Source organism: Lutra lutra, chromosome 11 (assembly GCF_902655055.1).
Source record: "Lutra lutra chromosome 11, mLutLut1.2, whole genome shotgun sequence".
In the NCBI taxonomy this organism is placed as follows: domain Eukaryota; kingdom Metazoa; phylum Chordata; class Mammalia; order Carnivora; family Mustelidae; genus Lutra; species Lutra lutra.
The window spans coordinates 86,793,635-86,815,378 of record NC_062288.1 but is presented as its reverse complement, the minus strand read 5'-3'; the positions used below and the strand labels follow the sequence as shown (position 1 = coordinate 86,815,378).

The following is a 21,744-nucleotide window of genomic DNA, read 5'->3' as shown; positions in this document are numbered from 1 at the left end:
GCATAACCATTAGAATGTTTCTAAGTAATTCGAAGAATTATTTAGTGAATACACGGTCAACTGAATTTCATTTTAACCACTTCTCTTCCCATGTTTTCTCTCCTCATTTCCATTAGAAAGATAGTAAATATGTAAGTAGTGTGTCACCGTCAACAACATGCATATTTTCCAGTGCTCGGAGCGGTGCTTTCAGAGTCCATTGGGCTGCCCGGGACCACCGTGCTTTCTGCTTGGCTGTCCGGCAGCCGCTCCCTCTGCAGATACTCTGCACTGTCTACCGTCCCATCAGAGCACTTGCCTGGACATCCAACAGCACCCACTTGCTTCTGTTTCCTAGCACGCTCCTGCCTTTTGGCCTCAATACCACACAAGCCTTTCCTCTCGTCCCCAGAGCTGCCCGTGTCCCCAGATGGGGAGTTCTTCACGGCACTGTGCCATTCTCCGTGATGCCCTTTTATCAAACCTGAGCCCTTGAAGCCACCAGAGCTTCTCTACTCCTCCACCCGCCTCTTTCTTGTCCCATCTACTCCCGCGACACACCCGCGACCACCCTGCCGTGGCGGCCCCAGACTCTACTGTCACTCTCTTTTTCACACTGTGCGGGATCACTGTGCTCAGACACGGGCTCTGCTCCACTTCATTGCCGCCTGCCCGGCACGTGAGGGAGTCCCAGCTCTTGTCCTTGACATCTGCTCCCTACTTGGCCTGCCCTCCTGCACCCTGGGTGACCAGCTTCTCCGTCCCCAGTGAGCCATACTGAGGCCCTCTGACGCTGAAATCATGCTAAACCCTCTACCTTCTCAGGGCCGCCATTTGATAGGTCATTTTCTGGGTATTTCTCTGACCTTCCATCTTGTCACCATCCCCTGCACTGACACGGTTGTCTCCAGCATTCTAAATGGGCCACGACCTCTCCCATCTCCTCCTCTGCTGGCCTCCTCCACTCTCTCCCCCACCGTCCTCACTGGCCACGGTCTTCCTCTTGTACCAGCTTCCTCATGCCCTTGTCCCCACTTGGGGGACCCGGCTCCTGGTCTCTCCACATCCACTCCCTCTGGGCTCCGTGCCGCCCTCTCGGCACAGCGCACTCCCCGATCCTCTCACCAGCCTCTCCTGCCCTCCCTGCCAGGCCCCATCACCTGTCCTTTGTCACTCTTGTCGCCCTGTAGACCACCTCTACTCTCCCACACTCTCCCACCCCTGCAGACGGCTCCCCTGTCCCCCCTCCAGGGCCCTGGCTCGGCACCCCTCCTGCTTGGCGTCTCCCCTGCACACGCGGCACAGGGACTGTCCTGTGACCTGAGCCACCTGACGTTCCTTCAGCCACCCCGTGGGAGTCGTCCCACTGGACTCGGGGTCTTCTCTGCCAAGCGCGCCCTTCTCCATCCCGCACCCGCTGCTCAGCCCAGGTCAGTTGTCTCTGCCTCAGACACACATGCTGACCCCGCTCCAGCCACTGCCATCTCCCTCCGCCTTCCTCTTCCAGTGTCCTCAGCTGGTCTGCACCCCCGACCACGGACAGTAAACCCCAGCCTTCAACCCTCCACCACCCCACCACCCCCATCCCCACATCGAACCAGAGGCCTTCTCGGCTACATCCATTTGCTCGCTGTCTGCCTGGGCCGGGCTCCTTCTCCCCCACGTCTCACGGCCCTGATTCTGTGGCCTCCCGTGTCACCTGCCCTGGCCCGGGGACTCACCTGCTCAAGTGTCCCCTCTCTACCCGCCTTCCACTCGGCCCCTTCCACCCAGTGATTCTCACCCGAGGACCCACGACCCCCAAGACCACCTATCAGCGTCACCGTCTGGGCGTGTTTTTGGGTTTGCTTTTGTGTGTTTTTGGGTTTGCTTTTGCACTGAGCAGAGCACTGCTCCCCCTCAGATGTACTGATAGGCCTGCCCTGGGGGCCGTGCCCACAGCCCCCCTCGGGTGAAAACCACCCCCCCATCCTCGGGGAGAATCACTGCAGTGAAAGGCAGCCCCGACTCCCCGGGCTGCGCCCCGCCCTCGCGCACCTCTAGCTTCCTGCTTCCATCAGTGGCCGGGAACACTTGTCCTTCAGGCCCAGCACTGCCCCAGCAGCTGACACGGGCCGGCTCTCTGCCCTTGGATTCCCTGCGTTCCCCCCCAACCATTTACTCTCTGACATGTGACCTAACCCAAACCCCAGTGTGCGCTAGAGCACTGTTCTCTTCCTGACCCTTGCCCTGACACCCTTGGTGGCCGTCACTTTCTCTAGTTTATTTCTCTTGGTATAAGTCAGGACACCGTTCCCCTGCAGAGCCTTGCCCCTCATGTCCCTCTGTGACTCCTGCCAAGCGCACCTCTCCCGCTGCCTTTCCGGCAGCTGCTCTCCTGTCCTCTCCATGTGGACTCCCCTGTCTTCCCCAATGTTTCTTCAGTCTGTGCCCGTCGCCCTCAACACTGGGTGTGAATCAGTCCACAAGCTCAGTTTGAGAACGGGCTTATCTCTGTGCCTGGAGTTTGGGCCATGTCTCCCCACACCCCTCTCCATTGCTCCTACCCTGCCCTCACGTCCCGCCCATCAAAGCCAAGTCCTGTCACTAACACGTTCCCCCACCTCCCACCCGTCCCCACCAGATCCGTAGTAAAGAGCCTGGCCGAAAAGTTCTACCTCGCCACCATATTCAAGGCATGAGAGCAGCTCCTGCCACCACCTCTTCTTCTTCCCTCCTTCCCCTGCCACCGCCTCAGGCCGCCCTCGCCTGGCCACCTCTCTGAGCTTCCCCTTGCGGTGGCACCTCGGAGACGGGTCAGGATGCGTTCTCCGCCCACCTCCCCTCTCTCTGCTCTCCCTGTGGTGTTCTAGCATGTCTCCCCTCTCCTTCGTCCCCGGGTGCCTCCCTTCACCTTGCCTGTCTCTGAGACGTGACCCTCCTGTCACACTCCATCAAGACCCCCTTTGGACAGTCTTTTCTCAAGATCTTTTCTCGCAGGCTGTGTTTCCTCCCTTTTTCTCCTCAGCCCGGGGAAAGAGCCCTGCCTCTTCCCTAGGACCCGTGCACCTCAAAGCTCCCCAGAGCCTGTCATGGAGTCCATTGGGTTGTACCCTCACCATCAGAGGGAACTTCCTTTCCCGGGACTTGCTCTCAGCTACAATCTTGCCATCCCCTCAACAGGCCATTGTCCTCTCTGAAACCATCTGCTGTCGCTCTTCTCGGTCCTTCCACTGGCTCTGACCCGCCTCCCTGTGTGAGGCCTCCCTTCCCCTGGCCCTCACCCCACCTCACCTGCCTCCTTCCTCTATCTTCCCTCTACAGTCAAGCCCTTGCAACACAGAACTTTACGCCAGACCTGGACTTCCAGCTCGTCCTCCTTCCCTCGCCTCCCTTGCTTTCCATTCCTTCTCCCCTGGGTCCACTGAGGCACCCCAGCCCTGCACACCCCCCACTGACACTGTACAGATGCCTGTTTGCCCTCCTTCTGCTCAGCCATGTGATTTTGAGCGCATCCTGTCTCTATCTATCCTGGGAAGGCTTCCCACTCAGTTGTCCACCCAATGAAGCCTTTAAAACAAGTGTCCCCAGACCTTACCCAACAACCCCTTGCTTTCCCACTGGGCCCCTATGCTGCCGGCTCATGTTCCTGGACCCAAACCTATGGCACCACACTGCTTTGAAGTTCCTTTTACCCTCCCTGTACAGTCCCTGCCCCAGGACGGCACTGCAGCCCTTCAGCCCCCAGATTCCGCTGGCTGCTGCACACTATCCCTTCTGCCTCGGTTGCCACACACTCCTCTACTTGTGTATCTTTTTGACCCACGCAGTGGACTCCAACCACGTGAGTCTATCCGAGTCCCTGAAGGGACCTGCTAGAGGTCTCTGGGTGGATCCGTAGTCAATGTGCTGTGCTGCCCCCACTTCTCTGTTTACCCGTATCATGGTCCCCTTATCCTCCTGCTCTGGGGGCCCTGTCTCCAAATGTCCAGCCTGTGGAATCTCCATTCTGCCTGTAATCGGGCCCCTGAACACTGCACATACCAGTCCCTCACCCTACCTAAGACATACTGATGTCCCTGACAGAAGCTTCCAGGCAGCCTCCCCTCTTTTCACCACTGAGCCCCTTGCACACTCACGAGGTTCCCTGCCCTTTCTATGCTCATGGACACCCTGAACCCAGCTGTACCCTCCTCCTCCCTGCAGGGCTGCTCTCTCCCCTATGGATGCAGAAGCACCTTGCGCAGTCTGTCCTCTGCTTCCTCACCTACTTTTGTCTTCCAGAAATGCTCTGCTTCGTCCTCAGCGTACGCTCCCCCCTTCCCCGAGACCTTCTGGTCCTCCCATGGACTCCGTGGTCTCTTCTTCACGACTGCTCTCTTCTCACCAGCCCTCGTGCTCTTCTGCAGCCAGGCTTTGGTCCCTAGCCTGATGTCCCAAACCCATCTGCTCCCCAGTCCACCCCACATACTCTACCCTCTGGGCTATCATCATGGAGACAGTGGGTGCTTCTCTGGACGTCTGACTTCTCTTGTCTCCATATGCCCTTCCATAGGGTGACTCGCCCTTCAACTCAGCCTCTACTCAACCACCTCATCTTCTCACGTCTTCTAGGGTCCTCATACACCCTTATTCCCCACTTGGGGGGACCCCCGGCTCTGGTCTCTACACATTCCACTCCTTCTGGGCTCTGTGCCGCCCTCTCGCTCCCCGATCCTCTCACCAGCCTCTCCCGCCCCTCCCTGCCAGGCCCCATCACACTGTCCTTTGTCACTCTGTCGCCCTGTAGACCACCTCTGCTCTCCCACACTCTCACACCCCTGCAGACTGCTCCCCTGCCCCACCTCCAGGGCCAGCTCAGCATCTCCCCGCACACGCGGCCAAGGACTGTCCTGTGACCTGAGCCACCTGCAGTTCATTCAGCCACCCCATGGGAGTAGTCCCACTGGATCAGGGTCTTCTCTGCCAAGCGCGCCCTTCTACCATCCCACAACCCGCTGTCAGCCCCAGGTTCAGTCGTCTCTGCCTCAGACACACGGTGCTGACCCCGCTCAGCCACTGCCATCTCCCTCCGCCTTCCTCTTCCAGTGTCCTCAGCTGGTCTGCACCCCTGACCACTGACAGTAAACCCCAGCCCTTCAACCCTCCACCACCCCACCACCCCCATCCCCACTCGAACCAGAGGCCTTCTCGGCTCATCCATTTTGCTCGCTGTCTGCCTGGGCCGGGCCTCATTCTCCCCAGCGTCTCACGGCCCTGATTCGTGGCTCCCCCGTCACCTGCCCCCGGACCGGGGCTCACCTGCCCAAGCGTCACCTCTCTGCCCGCCTTCCACTCGTCCCCTTCCACCCAGTGATTCTCACCCGAGGACCCACGACCCCCAAGACCGCCTATTAGCATCACCGTCTGGGCGTGTTTTTGGGTTTGCTTTTGTGTGTTTTTGGGTTTGCTTTTGCACTGAGCAGAGCACTGCTCCCCCTCAGATGTACTGATAGGCCTGCCCTGGGGGCCGTGCCCACAGCCCCCCCTCGGGTGAAAACCACCCCCCCATCCTCAGGGAAATCACCTCAGTGGAAGGCCGCCTGACTCCCCCGGGCTGCACCCCCACCCTCGCACACCTCTGGCCTCCAGCAGTTGTCACTGACACTGTTCCTCTCAAATTCCCAGCGTTTCCCCACACTCAGGACATTGCCCCCGGCTCTGTCCTCTTGGAACCACCACATACATCCCTTCCGTAGTTACTCTTGACACTGATGTGCCCCAAACCCAGTGTGCACGAGAGCACTGTTCTCTCCCCCACTCAACCCTCACACCCCCTCCCGCCACCCCACCTTTATGACACAAGGCACTGGGACAGTATCTTTGGTCCTAATCTTGTTCTTTTGGTGTTTGCCATTGTCCCTTTCACTATTACCCCTCCTGATTTCAGACCCGTGACACCGTGTCCCTGTAGAGCCTTGCCCCTGTGGGCCTCACGTCCCTCCGTGACTCTTGCCAAGCCCACTCTCCTTCCGCCTTTCCTGCACCTGCTCTCCCTTGTCCCCCCAGGTGGATTCACTGGTCTTTTCTGCCCTCTCTTCTGCCTATAGTCCTCATCCTCAAACCTGGACGTGTGATCAGCCTAGAAGCTCAGTTAAAAAAGATGGTTTTTTCAGTACCCAGAGCATGGCTCATGTTTCCCAACCCCCACCCCCATGCCCACTGATCCCAACCCTACCCTCCCATAAACCCATGCCACACCCCAACCCAAATACCGCCCCCCACCCTATCCCCCCTTCCCACCCCAACCCCCCCTCCCGACCCCATCTGCCCTCCCACCATGATCCCCCCTCCCACCTTGATCCCCCCCTCCACCCCGATCCCCCCTTCCACCCCAACCCCGCCGGATCCGTAGTAGAGCCTGGCCAAAAATTATCCCCTTGCCCACAACATTCAAGACTATAGGAGCAGCCACTGTTAGCCAGCCCTTTTCCCCCCTCCTTCCCCTGCCTCTGCTCCCACTGGAGGAACCCACCACTGGAAATCTCCTTATGATTGGCGATCACTGAGGACCTGCATGGATCCTGCCTGTTCTCTTCTTCTCCTTGCTTCCCCCCTGTTGGTATCTGTCTCCCATCACCCTTCCTCCACACCTTCATTCTCCATCCTTCCCAGTGCCTCCCTTCACCTCTGAGATGTGACCCCTCTGGTCACACTGCATCAAGGCCCCCATTTGGACAGTCTTTCCCATGATCTTGCCTCACGGACTGCATTTCTTCCCTTTCCCTGCTGAGCTCAGAGCACCCTGGCCTCTTCCCTAGGGACCTATGTACCCTCACAGCTCCCAGATCTTTCCTGGGGTCTCATTGGGTCATCACTTCACCATCGGGTGTGACTACTTCCCTGGGCCCTGCTCTCAGCTCACACTCTTTCCATCCCCTCAGCAGGCCACTGTTCTTTCTAAAACCATCGCTGTCCCTCATCTGGTCTTCTACTGGCTCTGACCCCACTCCCTGCGTGAGGCTCCCTTTTCCCTCGCCTCACCCCCCTCAACCCACCTCACCTTCCTTCCTCTGTCTCGCCTTTGATGTCAAGCTTTTTGCCCCATGGGACTTTACCCCAGTTCTTACCACTTCCTCCTCTTCTTTCTTCCCTTGACTTTGGTGCTTCCTTCTCTCCCTCAGGTCTGAGGAACCCACCCCAGGTCCATTGTGTTTGATCTCCCACTCCTCGTTGACATGGTACAGACCTCCTTTGCCCCTCATTCCCTCTTGGCCATGTTCCCCTCACAACACCCACCTGTAGACTTAAGACCCTCATCTCACTCTCCATCCCATTGTGCCTCGCCCATCTGCTGTCCACCAGAGGAAAGGGGTCTCAAAGCCACAGTCCCTGACGGTCTGCCCCCCTTGTTCTCCCCTCTTGTGCGCCCTTCACAACCCTCATAATCATCTTACCTCTAAACCTGTGACAGTCCACTGGTTCTTGAAGGTCTTAGCCCTTTTCTGGTTCACCTGTGTGGTATCCCCCGCCCCATGCTTAACCCTCCCATCTTCAGCCTGGGTTACAGGGCTTCCTTCCTACAGTCCTTCCACCTTGGTCCTACCCACTCCCCACCACTTCTAAGCAGATTTGCTGTCCACACACTGGACTGTACCCACTGGAACCCACTCAGTGACCTGAGGTGACCAGCCATGGTTTCTGTACAGGGTCTGTCTAATGGGCAGCGGTTTTTTTTTTTTTTGTTTTTTTTCACTTCAGTATTGGGACCTCTTTTCCCCACCTGCTACCGAGGGCCCCTGGTAGCCAGGAGTCTGAACTGTGGTGTGTCAGCTCTGCTGAACTCAGCTCTGTTCCTGCTGTGGCCCCCCCTACCCTCTTCTCACCTCCTGCTTGCTGTCCCCAGATTGGGGCTCCTCAGCCTCCCTTATTATGTGGTGCCCCCTTTATAGACCCAGAGTCCCTGGTACATCATGATTTCTCCCCTCTTCCATGCTGCTTGTTGCTTTGTTCCTGAGTTCTGTGACCTCTCATCTGAAGGACCACCTTCCATGGCTGTCTCTCTTTCCACGCCCAGCTGCACACTGACCCTGGCTCGGCCCATCCCCACAATTTGCTTCTGCTCTCCTAGAGACCTCTTCCTCTTCAGCATCCCATCCCAACTTCCCCATTACACGCCTGTCATTGCAGCACATTTCCCAAGGCTTTCCTTGACATCTCCATTTGGACTAGCCCTCTTGTTCCTCCTTGCTGTCACCTTTGTCCCCAAACATTGCCATACTAATCTGTCTCTTGTCCCAATTTGCCCAAGGCCTTTTCAGGTCCGCCATTTGGAGGGTGTTGCTCCCTTAAGCTCCTCTCTGAACTTTCATCATCTTACCATGATCCGCTGACAGGGCTGTCTCCCAACATTTCAATGAGCCACCACCTGTATGACCTCATCCTTCTGGTCTCCTGTGTCTCCCAGGTTCCATGTTTGTCTTACCTGTGCTGTGCAACGTCCTCCTACACGAGGCATCCTCATGCCTCTGGCTCACGGTCTTTCCATGTCCACTCCCTCCTCTGGGCTCTCTGCCACCCTCTCGGCACAGCGCACTCCTCGATCCTCTCACCAGCCTCTCCCCGCCCTCTCTGCCAGGCCCCATCACCTGTCCTTTGTCACTCTTCTGTCCCTGTGGACCACCTCTGCTCTCCCACACACTCCCACCCGCTGCAGCCTGCTCGCCTACCCCACCTCCAGGGCCCTGGCTTGGTGGCCCTCCTGCTTGGCATCTCCCCTGCACACGCGGCACAGGGACTGTCCTGTGACCTGAGCCACCTGACGTTCCTTCAGCCACCCTGTGGGAGTCGTCCTGCTGGACTCGGGGTCTTCTCTGCCGAGTGCGCCCTTCTCTATCCTGCACCCACTGCTCAGCCCAGGTCAGTCGTCTCTGCCTCAGACACATGGTGCTGACCCCGCTCCAGCCCGTGCTCCCGCCCCTGTGCACCCATGCCGTCCTGTCCTCCTGGGCCCCACAGATGTCCCTCCCTGAACCTTTCATGATTTCATTCAGACCCCTTTATGCTCCTCTGACAGTGCTCTCAGGGAGCCTGTTCCCGGTTCTCCTCCCTTCTCCCTTTCAGAGCAGCATTCCGCCCTCTGCCTGCCTTCCCGCCCTGGCCCCTGCCAGCCCCAGCCCGACACCCCTGTACTCCATGTCCACTGCAAAGAGCCCTGGGTCTGCTGCCCAGTCCTCCTGTCCTTCTCCCTCCCCACCTCGCAGGCATCTCTCTCCCAGATGCTCCCCTTCAGTGCAGTCTCCTATCCTGTCTGCCCCTTCCTATAGGGACAGTGCTCTCTGCTTCTGTCCATAAAATCCAACTACCTTTGGTTGCTCCTCCCATCTCTCAGTCTTATTCCTCAAGTGTCCTCAGCTCCTGGGCTACTGCCTTTGCTCTCCAGTCCCAACCTTGCCGGCGGATCCTAGCACAGCCTCCATCATTCCTGGTGCCTTGTGGGCTGTATTCATTTCCTCGCCCATCTGCCTTGTCTTGAGTCTTGTACCCCATGTCTGACAGTCTTGACTCTGATGCCTCCACCCTTACTGATGGGGACATCATCTGCTCGGGCTTCCTCTCTCCGCCCATCTCCCCACTCTGGCCCTTCCCCCAACAGTTCTTCCCCAAGACTGCTAGCACGTACGGACTCCTGTCACCACCAGCAGCAGCTCAGGTTTTTGTCCTGTATTTACTTGTTTGCTTATGGTTTATCTCGAACAGAGCCCTACTCACCCCTCCAGTCTTTTCCTGGGCTTCCATTGTGTCCCATGCCCACCGCCCCATCCCAGGGAAGGATCACTGCAGCGAGAGCCCAGCCTGCCTCCCTGGGCGGCCACTCCCCTTGCGCGGCTCGAGCCTCCGGCCATTCGCCAGCAATTTGGGTTCCTCAAGTCCCAGCACTGCCCACAGTCGGATGCCAGCCGCGCCCCGACCCCGGGCTGCATTCCAGCCTCGTTCTCTCCTTTCCCCCTCAGCACACTCCCCGCTTCCTCCAACTCTTAATGACTCTTAATGACACTATGTGTGGTCCAAATCTGGTCCTTCTCCATGCTTGCCGCTGGCCCTTTTCCTGCAGTACCCATCCTCATCAGATCTGTGAAGCAGGCCCACTGTACATCCTTGTTCTTCCGGTGCTCCTGGCCATTTGTGTTACCTGCTAACCACACCTTTCCCTCCACCTGGCCCACAGCTCCTCTCTGTGTCCTTCCTGGGTGGATTCACTTCTCCCCCCACTTCCCCACCCTGTAGCCTTCACCTACTACAACAGGACGCAAAAATGAGCTCCCTTCTCAGTCAAATGAGATGGAATTTGTCAGTGTCTGGAGCTTAGCTTGTGCCCCCCTCATCTCTGCACCCAGTAATGTCCACCTTGCCCTCCCATCGAACCCACATGCAGACCTGAACCCTCCCTCACATGTTGTCAGAATCAGTGGTAAAGAGCCCACCAGAAAGTTCTGCCCTTGCCACCACAGTATTCAAGGCCACAGAACAGCTATGGCTCCATTCCCACTGCTGACTACCCCTTTTCCTCTCCCTCCACCCAGTGCCTCTGCTTCCACTGGCGGACCCCGAGCTCCAAACTTCCTTCTGGTTGGGACCTCTGAAATCTGACTGGATTTCAACCCGTCACTTCCCTCTCCTTCCCCTCCCCTCCCTACCCCCATTAGTATCTAGCCTTCCTCCTGTCTGTCACACTTTTTCCTCCTCTTGGTGCCTCCCCATCACCTTATCTGTCTCTGGGAGGTGACATTCCCATTTAGTTGCAACAAGGCCCCATTCTGCCATCCTTCCTGCCACCCTTCCTCATGGGACACTTTTCTTCCTCTCCTCCTCAGGCCACCTCTTCTCTGGAACCCATGTATCTCATCTCTAAGATCCCTGATGCCTGTCATGTGGTTGCACTGGGTCATCCCTTCTTCATCCGGAAGTGCTCCCTCCTATGACCTGCTCTCACAGCTCACAGTTGCCATTGTCTTGTCATGCCACATCCTCCCCTGAAGCCATCTGCTGTCTCTCGTTCCCATCCCTCTGCTGGCTCTGGCCACCCTCTTCCCTTTGGGCTCTCTTTTCCTAGCCTCACCCCATCTCACCTTCCTTCCTCCTCTCTCCGCTTTCGGTCAAGCCCTTGCCCAAGGGACTTCACACCAGACCTGCCACTTCCTCCTCCTCTTCCTCCCTGTGCATTCACAGCTTCCATTCTCCATCAGGTCCCCTGAGACACCCCCGCCCATGGCCCTTACCCTCCCTCTCTCCTTTGCCATGGGCTGGATTCCCTGCCTACTTCCCTCTTGGCCATGTTCCTCACAATAACCACATGCAGGATTTAAAGCCCTCCTCTTGGGGCGCCTGGGTGGCTCAGTGGGTTAAAGCCTCTGCCTTCGGCTCAGGTCATGATCTCAGGTTCCTGGGATCGAGCCCCGCGTTGGGCTCTCTGCTAAGTGGGGAGCCTGCTTCCCTTCCTCTCTCTCTGCCTGCCTCTCTGCCTACTTGTGATCTCTGTGAAATAAATAAAATTAAAAAAAAAAAAATCTTTTAAAGCCCTCCTCTCACTCTGTATCCCATTTTGCCTCACCCCCTCTGTTGTCCACTGAATCACAGCTCCTGAACCAAAGCTCCCTAGGTCCCCACTATCCTGCCCTTACTGTCTCCCTCTGTGTACCTCTGCTGCCCTCATTCTCTTCTTGGACACCCCACTGATCTTCAGAGTCTCTGTCCTTCCCAGTTCCCTGTGTGGAGTCTCTGGGCCTCATTCCTTTGCCAGCCCCACAGGATGGGCAGCAGCAAGGATTCAGTACTTGGTGCAAAATGTCACCTCTGCCTTGGTTCCCACCCACTCCCCTGCCATTTCTAAGCATATTTGCTGCTCACAAGACTCCATGTGAGTCCATTCCAAATCCCTGAGTGTCCCTGCCATGGTTTCTGTGCAGGGTCCATCATAATGTGCAAAAATGCCATGTCTCCTGTTTTACCCTGTTTTGACCCTTTTTCCCACTTCTGCTGAGGGCTTCAAACACCCGTCTGTGGCATCTCAGCTTGGCTCAGCTCAGCTCTGTCCCTACCATCTGGCCTCAGGACAGCACATGCCAGCCCTCTAACCTCCCGAGATCTCCACTGTCCCCCAACTGAGAGCTCTCCAGGCTGCCTTCCCCTTGGTGTCCCCTCTACCAATCCTGACTGCCCTGTACCTTCATGAGGTTCTTTCTCTCTCCTCTTCTGTGCTGCCTGTCCCTTTCTTTTCCCTTCGGCTCCTCTGACCCAACTCACAGCCCCCAAATAGCTTTCTCACTGATGCCCACGACTACTGTCTGTATCAACGCTTGACTGGCTGAACCTTGCTTGGTCCATTCTGCTTTTTCTGCCACTCTTGTCTTCAAGAGACTCTCTTGGTCACCTTCAACAGCCTGTCCTACTTTCCCTACCACATGCCACTCACAGAAAAGACTCAGTGGTCTTTTCCTTGACATCTACTCCCTTCTTGACTTGCCTCCTATTCATTCTGTTGCCAGCTTGTTCAACTCTGACTTGCTGTACTGAATCCATCTTATGTCCCCGTTCACGCCCAAGCACCTAGCCTTTTCAGGTACACCATGTTGAAGACAGTGGTTGCTTATCAGTGCTTCTCCAACCTTTCTTCATCCCCCCCGCAATGCCCCTCACTGACCCGGCCATAGCAAAGTTAAATGGGCCACCTCTCCCACCCCATCTTCCCCTGGCCTCCTCCAGCCTCTCTCAAGTTCCTTGCTGCCTGACCCGCAGTGTGTTCTTTCTTCTGCACGGGCTTCCTCACGCCCTTGGTCCACTAACAGAGGCAAATTCTCTCACAGCTCTCTCCTTTGGGCTAACATACTTTCTTGGTGAAGTACAATGCAATAACCTTTGAACAAGCTTCCCATGCCCCAGCTGGAAGAAACCCTCACTGGTCCTTTGTCACTCTGTCGCCCCGTGCGCCACCTCTGCTCTCCCACACTCTCCCACCCCTGCAGACTGCTCGCTTGCCCCACCTCCAGGGCCCCGGCTCGGCACCCCTCCTGCTTGGCGTCTCCCGTGCACACACGGCACAGGGACTGTCCTGTGACCTGAGCCACCTGACGTTCCTTCAGCCACCCCGTGGGAGTCGTCCCACTGGACTTGGGGTCTCCTCTGCCGAGCGCGCCCTTCTCCATCCCCCACCCGCTGCTCAGCCCAGGTCAGTCGTCTCTGCCTCAGACCCCATTCCAGCCTGTGCTCCCGCCCCTGTGCACCCACGCTGTCCTGTCCTCCTGGGCCCCACAGATGTCCCTCCCTGAACCTTTCATGCTTCCATTCAGACCCCTTTATGCTCCTCTGACAGTGCTCTCAGGGACCCTGTTCCCCGTTCTCCTACCTTCTCCCTTTCAGAGCAGCATTCCGCCCTCTGCCTGCCCTCCCGCCCTGGCCCCCGCCAACCCCACCCCGACACCCCTGCACTCCATGTCCACTGCAGAGAGCCCTGGGTCTTGCCGCCCAGCCCTCTTCCTGTCCTTCTCCCCCTCTCACAGGCATCTCTCCCACAGATGCTCCCCTTCAGTGCGGTTTCCTGTCCTGTCTGCCCCTTCCTTCTGTGTGGACGTCCCCTCTGACGCTCTCCGCTCACACAGTATAACCCAGCTCTCTCGCGGTTACCATTCCCCTCTTCCTCAGCTTTAGTCCTCCAGTGTCCTCAGCTCTGGGGACACTCACTGGCATCCCATACCTTCCACACTGAGAGCGAATCCCAGGATTACCCTCATCATTCCAGGGGCCTTCTTGGCTATATCCATTTGCTCGCTGTCTGCCTGAACCAGCGTCCTTCCCCCCATCTGATGGCCCTCACTCTGCGGCCTCCACCTAGCCTGGCCTCCACCAGCTCAGGGGCTCATCTCTCAAGCGTCACCTCTCTGCCCGCCTTCCTCTTGGCCCCTTCCACCCAGTGATTCTCACCCGAGGACCCACAACCCCCAAGACCGCCTATTAGCGTCATCATCTGGGCGTGTTCTGGGGTTTGCTTTTGTGTTTTTTGGGGTTTGTTTTGCTTTGAACAAAATACTGCTCCTACTCAAGTGCTTTGCTCCCCCTGCCCTAGGGGCCATGTCTGCAGCCCCCCTTGGGTGAAAACCAACCCCCCCCCACTGCAACCTAGAGAAGAATCACTACTTTGAAAGCCCTGACTTCCTGAGCTGCCATCTCTTCTTATGCACCTATAGGTGTCCATTTTCTGCCATGGAATCTTCGTCCTCAGATCCCAGCACTGGCCCCACTCTGTCACAGCACTCTTCTGGCACTCTTCCTCTTAGAACCACCATATTACACTCCCTTTTGTGTTTACTTGTTGACATGTGACATGCCCCAAATCCCAGTGTGTGTCACAAGCACTGTTCTTTGCACACCCCCTGCCACACTCCTCCTATTCTCTCACCATTTGTGACTCTCAAGCATTCTGAAATATCTTTGGTCCAGTCTGGTCTTTCTTAGCATTTGCCACTGTCCCTTTACCTCTGTCACTCCTGCTCATTTCAGACCCATGACACTGTCGCCCTGTAGAGCCTTGCCCCTGTGGTCCTTATGGCCTACGGATGTACCTGCTAACCAGACCTTTCCCTTCTACCTTTACTGTGCTGCTCTCCTTTGTCTTCTCTAGGGGAAGTCAGTGGTCTTTCCCACCTTCTCAGCCTGTGGTCAGCAGCCTCAACACTAGATGTATAATCAGTCCACAAGCTCAGTTAAAGATGGATTTCTCAGTGCCTAGAGCTTGGCTCATGTCCCCCCCGACATATAAACCCCAACCCCAACCCCTCCCACCCCTAGCCCATTAATCCCAATCCTACCCTCTAGACCCAGTAAAACCCAACCCACCCAGTAAAATTTAACCCACACCCAACCCAACCCCTTCCCCTGTCTCCCCCCACCCACCCCTTTCCCCACCTCCCACCCCCTTCCCCACCTCCCACCCCATCCCCACCTCCCACCCCATCCCCACCTCCCACCCCATCCCCACCTCCCACCCCATCCCCATCCCCACCGGATCCGTAGTAAAGAGCCTGGCTGAAAAGTTCTACCCTTTCCACAACACTCAAGGATGTACAAGCAGCCGCTGCTAGCCACCCTTTTCCTTCTTCCTTTCCAACGCCTCTGATCATACTGGCTCGCACCAATATCTGAACTTCCTTTGGCAGGCATCTGGGAGATCTGCCAGGGGGCACACTGTACCTCCCCCTTCTCCCTGCTCGCTGTGTTAGCGTCCACCTTGTCTCCCTTCTACTGCATTCTCCTTTCCTTCAACCCTTGGGTGCCTCCCTTCACCTGGTCTCACGAGGAGATGGCCCTCCTGTCAAGATCCCATTTGGACATTCCTTCCTGCTGCCTTTCCTCGTGGGCTACATTGTGTCCTTTTCCCTCCTTGACCCACAAAGAGCCCCCTGCCTCTTCTTAGAGCTCATGCATCTCACTTCTAAGGCTCCTTCATTTTTGTCATTTAACTGCACTAAGTCATCCCTTCATCATAGGGATATCTCCTTTTATAACCTTCTCACAGCTCACACTTTTTCCATCACCTCAACAGACCATGTTCTCTCTGATACTATCTGCTGTCACTCATCTGGTCTTTTCACTGGCTCTGACCACCACCCTCCCATGAAGCTCCCTCTTCCCTAGCCTCACCCCATCTCACTTTCCTTCTCTCTCTTCTCTTACAATCAACCCCTTGCCTGTGGGACTTTACACTGGGCCTGCACTTCCACCCCTTCCTATCACCCATGCTCTCCCACTCCCTGTTGTCAAGTTCCAGATCCCTGCTCTGCCTTCTTTACCTCTTGACCACATTCTTCTCTGAGCACCCAAGTGCAGGGTGTAAGACCCACCTCGCATTCTCCATCCCATTCTGCCTGGCCCCCTCTGTCAGGGGCCAGATCAGGCATTTGATCAAACATTGTGAACAAGAGCCCACCACCCCCAAGCTTTTGGCATGCCTTTCTCTCTCCTTCTGTGCACACATTGTCTTCTTAGACTAGACGTATGACATTCCCTGGTTTTGAATGTCTTCTACCCTCCCTCTCTGTGCGGAGGCTCTGTGCAGACCAGACCTCTGTCTTTGCTGGCCCCCCTGGAATAGCAGAAGCATGAACTGGGTCTCATAAAATGTCACCTTTGCCTTGATTCCTCCTCCACTCCCTCACCATTTCTGTTACCTATCTGCTACCCCCACGCTGGCCTCCATCCACAGGAGTCCATCCCGTGTCCCTGAGGCTACCTGCTAGTGGTTTCTGTGCAGAGCCTCTCAGTGTGCAAGACTGCGTGGTTTCCTCTGTTCCACCCCTCACTGAATCCTTTCCCTGCTTGCTCCTGACGCTCCCAGCTTTTCAGCCCCTGTGGCTGTGGGGCTTCTGCTCTGCTTCTCCCATCCGCTCTCCCTACTGCACACGCTGTCCCACTGCCCTGTGAGATCGGGAGCTTCTCAGGATGCCTTCCCCTTTTGCAAGGTACCCCCTTTACCAACCCTGGGTCCCTCACATAATTGAAGTTCTCTTCCCTCTTCTATGCCGCCTGTCTCTTCCTTCTCCTGTCGACTCACTGAACCCAGCATACTCTCAAAGACTGCCTTCTCACAGCTACTCAAGATGCCACTGTCTCCTCTCCACATGGGCTGTGGAATGAACCTTGCTCAGCCCATCCTCTGCCTCTTCTCCCACTCTTGTCTTCGAGACACCCTCTGCCACATCTACAATGTCCTGTCCTACTTCTGCCACTGGCCACCATCCTGGGATGGATTCGGTGGTCTGCTCCTTGATGTATGTCTTCTGACCTGCCCTAATGTCTGCCCCATTCCCAACTTCTTCACCCCCAACTTGCTGTGCTGAATCCATCTGCTGTCACCCCAACTCATGCTACCTTTTCAGATCTGTCACTGGGGAAAGGTCCATGTTTCTCTAGGCTGTGTGGTGACACATCACCTCCCACCATGCTCTGCAGTGACAATGTTCTCTCCAACGTTATCACAAGGCCCCTCAGGCACCCTGGACCTCCTACCCCCCTGGCCCAAGTTCCTGGCTTGCCTGATGCATATTACACTCGTTTACCCTTATGGGCATCTACACACACCAGTCCCACCTGGGGCACAAGTTGCCAGTGCCTCCTTTGGGCTCTTTCCCAACCCTCTCTTGGGGCAGTGTGGTTCCTTGTGCTCTCCACAAGCCTCTCCTGCCCTAATTACCAGGCCCCAAACCTGCCCTTTCTCAGTCTTCTTGCCAGTTAGACCACGTCCTGAAGCCCTCACACCTAACCTGTCTCCTGAGCCCGGACTGAAGGTCTCACCTGCTTTGTGCCTCTACTGCGTACAAAGGAAAGAAAATGTCTAAATTAATTCATGAGCCATTCAGCCACCCTCTGTGGGAGTTGTCCCGCTGGACTCGGGGTTTCCTCTGCCGAGCGCACCCTTCTCCATCCTGCACCCACTGCTCAGCCCACGTCAGTTGTCTCTGCCTCAGACACACGGTGCTGACCCCGCTCCAGCCCACACTCCCACCCCTGTGTACCCACGCCGTCCTGTCCTCCTGGGCCCCACAGATGTCCCTCCCTGAACCTTTCATGTTTCCATTCAGACCCCTTTATGCTCCTCTGACAGTGCTCTCATGGAGCCTGTTCCCAATTCTCCTTTTTACTTCCATCCTCTGTCCTCTGTCCTCCCTCCTGCCCAGGCCCCTGCACTGCCACGCAAACATCAGAGCACTTAGCCTCACCCTGCCGACCACCCCCCCCCTTCCCTCCCTCCCCAGCAGGCATCTCTCCCCCAGATGCTGTCTTACAGTGTTGTCTCCTGTCCCCGCCACCCCCCCCTCCTGTGGGGCCATTCCCTCAGGTGCTCTTTGCTCCCGGGGCACACACAGCTTCCTTCTGGCAGCCACTCCCGTCTCTCTTGATCCTGCAGCTAAAGCTTCCTAGGCTTTGAGAACACCACTCTGGCACACTGACTCTACCCAGCCCCAGTATTCCAGAGGCCTTCTCGGCTACATCCATTTGCTCGCTGTCTGCCTGGGCTGGGCTCCTTCTCCCCAACATCTCATGGCCCTGACTCTGCGGCATCCCCCGTCACCTGCCCCGGACCGGGGGCTCAACTGCTCAAGTGTCACCTCTCTACCCGCCTTCCACTCGGCCCCTTCCACCCAGTGATTCTCACCCGAGGACCCACGACCCCCAAGACCGCCTATCAGCGTCCTCGTCTGGGCGTGTTTTTGGGTTTGCTTTTGCACTGAGCAGAGCACTGCTCCCCCTCAGATGTTCTGATAGGCCTGCCCTGGGGGCCGTGCCCACAGCCCCCCTCGGGTGAAAACCACCCCCCCCATCCTCGGGGAGAGTCACCGCAGTGGAAGGCCGCCCCGACTCCCCGGGCTGCGCCCCACCCTCGCGCACCTCTGGCCTCCACCAGTTGTCACTGACACTGTTTTTCAAATTCCCAGCGTTTCCCCACACTCAGACATTGCCCCGGCTCTGTCCTCTTGGAACCACCACATACATCCCTTCCATAGTTACTCTTTGACACTGATGTGCCCCAAACCCCAGTGTGCACGAGAGCATTGTTCTCTTCACACACCTTCCCCTACTCCTCTTCTGCCTCCAGCAGTTGACTCGCAGGCATTGTGACAATAATCAGTCCCAACCTGGTCCTTTCCAGCAATTGCCATTAATCCTTTCCCTATGTTACCACTCCTTATTTCAGACCTGTGGTGCCATCCCCCTGCAGAGCCTTGCCCTGTGGTCCTCATAGACCTTTGTGATTCCTGCCAAGCCCACTTCCCTTCCACCTTTCCTGTGCATCTTGCCTGTGTCCTCTCTGGGTGGATTCACTGGCTGTCCCCAGACTGCAGTCATCACCCCCAGCATTGTACGTGTATCAGTCCACAAGCTCAGTTAAAGAATGTTTTTCTCAGTGCCTGGAGCACAACACATACCCCCCCCACCCCCCCACCCCTATACCCACAGATCCCAACCCTGCCCTCCCAGCCAACCCCAGCCCAACCCTCTCCCCAACCCCAGCCCTAAACCCATCCCCCACCCCAACCCCAGCCCCATCCCCCACCCCAAACCCAGCCCCAACCCCATCCCTAACCCCAACCCCAGCCCCACCTCCCACCCCGTCCCCTCCGGATCCGTAGTAAAGAGCCTGGCCGAAAAGTTCTACCCTCGCCACCATATTCAAGGCCATGAGAGCAGCTCCTGCCACCACCTCTTCTTCTTCCCTCCTTCCCCTGCCACCGCTCAGGCCGCCCTCGCCTGGCCCACCTCTCTGAGCTTCCCCTTGCGGGGCACCTCGGAGACGGGTCCGGATGCGTTCTCCGCCACCTCCCTCTTCTCTGCTCTCCCTGTTGGTGTTCAGCCTGTCTCCCCTCTCCTTCGTCCCCTGGGTGCCTCCCTTCACCTTGCCTGTCTCTGAGACGTGACCCTCCTGTCACACTCCATCAAGACCCCTTTGGACAGTCTTTCTCAAGATCTTTTCTCGCAGGCTGTGTTTCTTCCCTTTTCCTCCTCAGCCCAGGGAAAGCGCCCTGCCTCTTCCCTAGGACCCGTGCACCTCAAAGCTCCCCAGAGCCTGTCATGGAGTCCCATTGGGTTGTCCCCTCACCATCAGAGGAACTCCTTTCCCGGGACTTGCTCTCAGCTCACACTCTTTCCATCCCCTCAACAGGCCATTGTCCTCTCTGAAACCATCTGCTGTCGCTCTTCTGGTCCTTCCACTGGCTCTGACCCGCCTCCCTGTGTGAGGCTCCCCTTCCCCTGGCCTCACCCCACCTCACCTGCCTCCTTCCTCTCTCTTCCCTCTCAGTCAAGCCTTTGCACACAGGACTTTACGCCAGACCTGGACTTCCAGCTCGTCCTCCTTCCCCCACCTCCCTTGCTTCCTGGGTCCCCTGAGGCACCCCCAGCCTGCACACCCCACTGACACTGTCCAGATGCCTGTTTGCCCTCCTTCCTGCTCGGCCACGTGATTTTGAGCCCATCCTGTCTCTCTTCATCCCGGGAAGCCTTGCCACCTCAGTTGTCCACCCAATGAAGCCTCTAAAATAAGTGTTCCCCAGACCTTACTCCCTACCCTGCCCCTTGCTCTCCCCCTGGGCCCCTCTGCTGCTGCCATCAAGTTCCTGGACCAAACCTGTGGCATTCTTAGATTTTTGAAGGTGTCCCCCTGCCCAGCTGAAAGTCCCTGTCGGAGTCTCTAGCCACGTGTTTGAATTCCACCCTTCAACTCTGGAACTGCAGAAGCAGGGATTTGGTGACTGTTGAGAAAGGTCACTTCCGCATTGCTTCGTGTTAGCTCCTCCCCCATTTCAAAGCATATGTGTGACCTGCATATGTGTGACCTACATACTGGACTCCATTCCCTGAGGCCACCGTGAACTCCCTGAGTTCTCCCATCAGCAGTCTCTATTCAGTATCTGTTCTGATGCGTGGGGCTGCCACACTCCTCAGTCACCTCTATCCCTGTGTCCCCTGTTCCCCCTTGCTCCTGAGAGCCCCGGATCCATATACCCAGGTGGTAGCATCTTCCCTCTGCTCTCCTGCTACTGTCCAGCCTCAGTACCACACACGACAATCTTTGTGGCCCCCCCCGAGATCTGCTGATGTCCCCAGATTAGAAGTTCTTCGTACCACCTTCCCCTTTTCCACGGTGCCCCTGACCCTCTGGTGTGTCAAGAGATCATCCCCTCTTCCCTCCTGCCTGTTCCTTGTTTTCCCACCGATTTCCCTGACATGACTCACATCCCATGGACCCACTCTTTGTGGCTGCCTCAGTCTTCACTGTCTTGCTCTCCCTCTGCTGGATATAGACTGAACCTTCTGGGCCCATCCTCGGCCTATTCACCACTCCTATCTCTGAGAGACCCTCTGCTTCCCCATCTATGTTACGTCCTACCTCCCCATCATGTGCTAGTCATGTGACATCCCACTAGTGATGTGACATCCCGTTGTCTCTTCACCACTGCCTTCAAGACAGCCCTCCTCCCTCCATGGCCACCTTCCTTAACACCAGGGTGCATACAGAATCCACCTACTGTCCAGATTCACCACTAGGCACCCTACCTTTTCAGCCTCTGCCATTTTCGAGAACATTAGTATTCCTCTAGACTTCTCTATGACCTAGACACACCCCATCCTGACAGGATTCTCTCTAAAAATTACACAGCCAACTACCTCTCCCTCCTCAACCTCTGGCCTCCTTCCATGTCTCCCACATTCTTCACACATTCTTCACATCCCTCTGTGCGTTCTTGTCTTACCTACACCATGCTCTTCCTCTGGCACCAGCTTCCTCACGCCCTTGTCCCCTCCTTGGGGGACCCGGCTCCTGGTCTCTCCATATCCACTCCCTCTGGGCTCCGTGCCGCCCTCTCGGCACAGCACACTCCCCGATCCTCTTACCAGCCTCTCCCGCCCTCCCTGCCAGGCCCCATCACCTGTCCTTTGTCACTCTTGTCGCCCTGTAGACCACCTCTACTCTCCCACACTCTCCCACCCCTGTAGACTGCTCCCCTGTCCCCCCTCCAGGGCCCTGGCTCGGCACCCCTCCTGCTTGGCGTCTCCCCTGCACACGCGGTACAGGGACTGTCCTGTGACCTGAGCCACCTGACGTTCCTTCAGCCACCCCGTGGGAGTCGTCCCACTGGACTCGGGGTCTTCTCTGCCAAGCGCGCCTTTCTCCATCCGGCACCCGCTGCTCAGCCCAGGTCAGTCGTCTCTGCCTCAGACGCACGGTGCTGACCCCGCTCCAGCCACTGCCATCTC

The 21,744-nt window shown here is 57.0% G+C and overlaps 1 protein-coding gene and 1 long non-coding RNA gene across 3 annotated transcripts in view; one reads left to right on the top strand and one right to left on the bottom strand.

Annotated features, from left to right (window-relative positions):
- COPG2 (COPI coat complex subunit gamma 2) overlaps nucleotides 1–21,744 on the top strand; it is a 117,384-nt gene that overhangs the window by 77,025 nt on the left and 18,615 nt on the right. The gene's annotated exons all lie outside the window — the stretch shown is intronic.
- On the bottom strand, nucleotides 1,444–20,947 carry LOC125081175 (uncharacterized). The gene is made up of 3 exons (XR_007121598.1): nucleotides 19,079–20,947; nucleotides 6,996–7,000; nucleotides 1,444–2,565 (listed from the first exon to the last, which is right to left on the bottom strand). It is a non-coding gene; the product is annotated as an uncharacterized LOC125081175 (long non-coding RNA).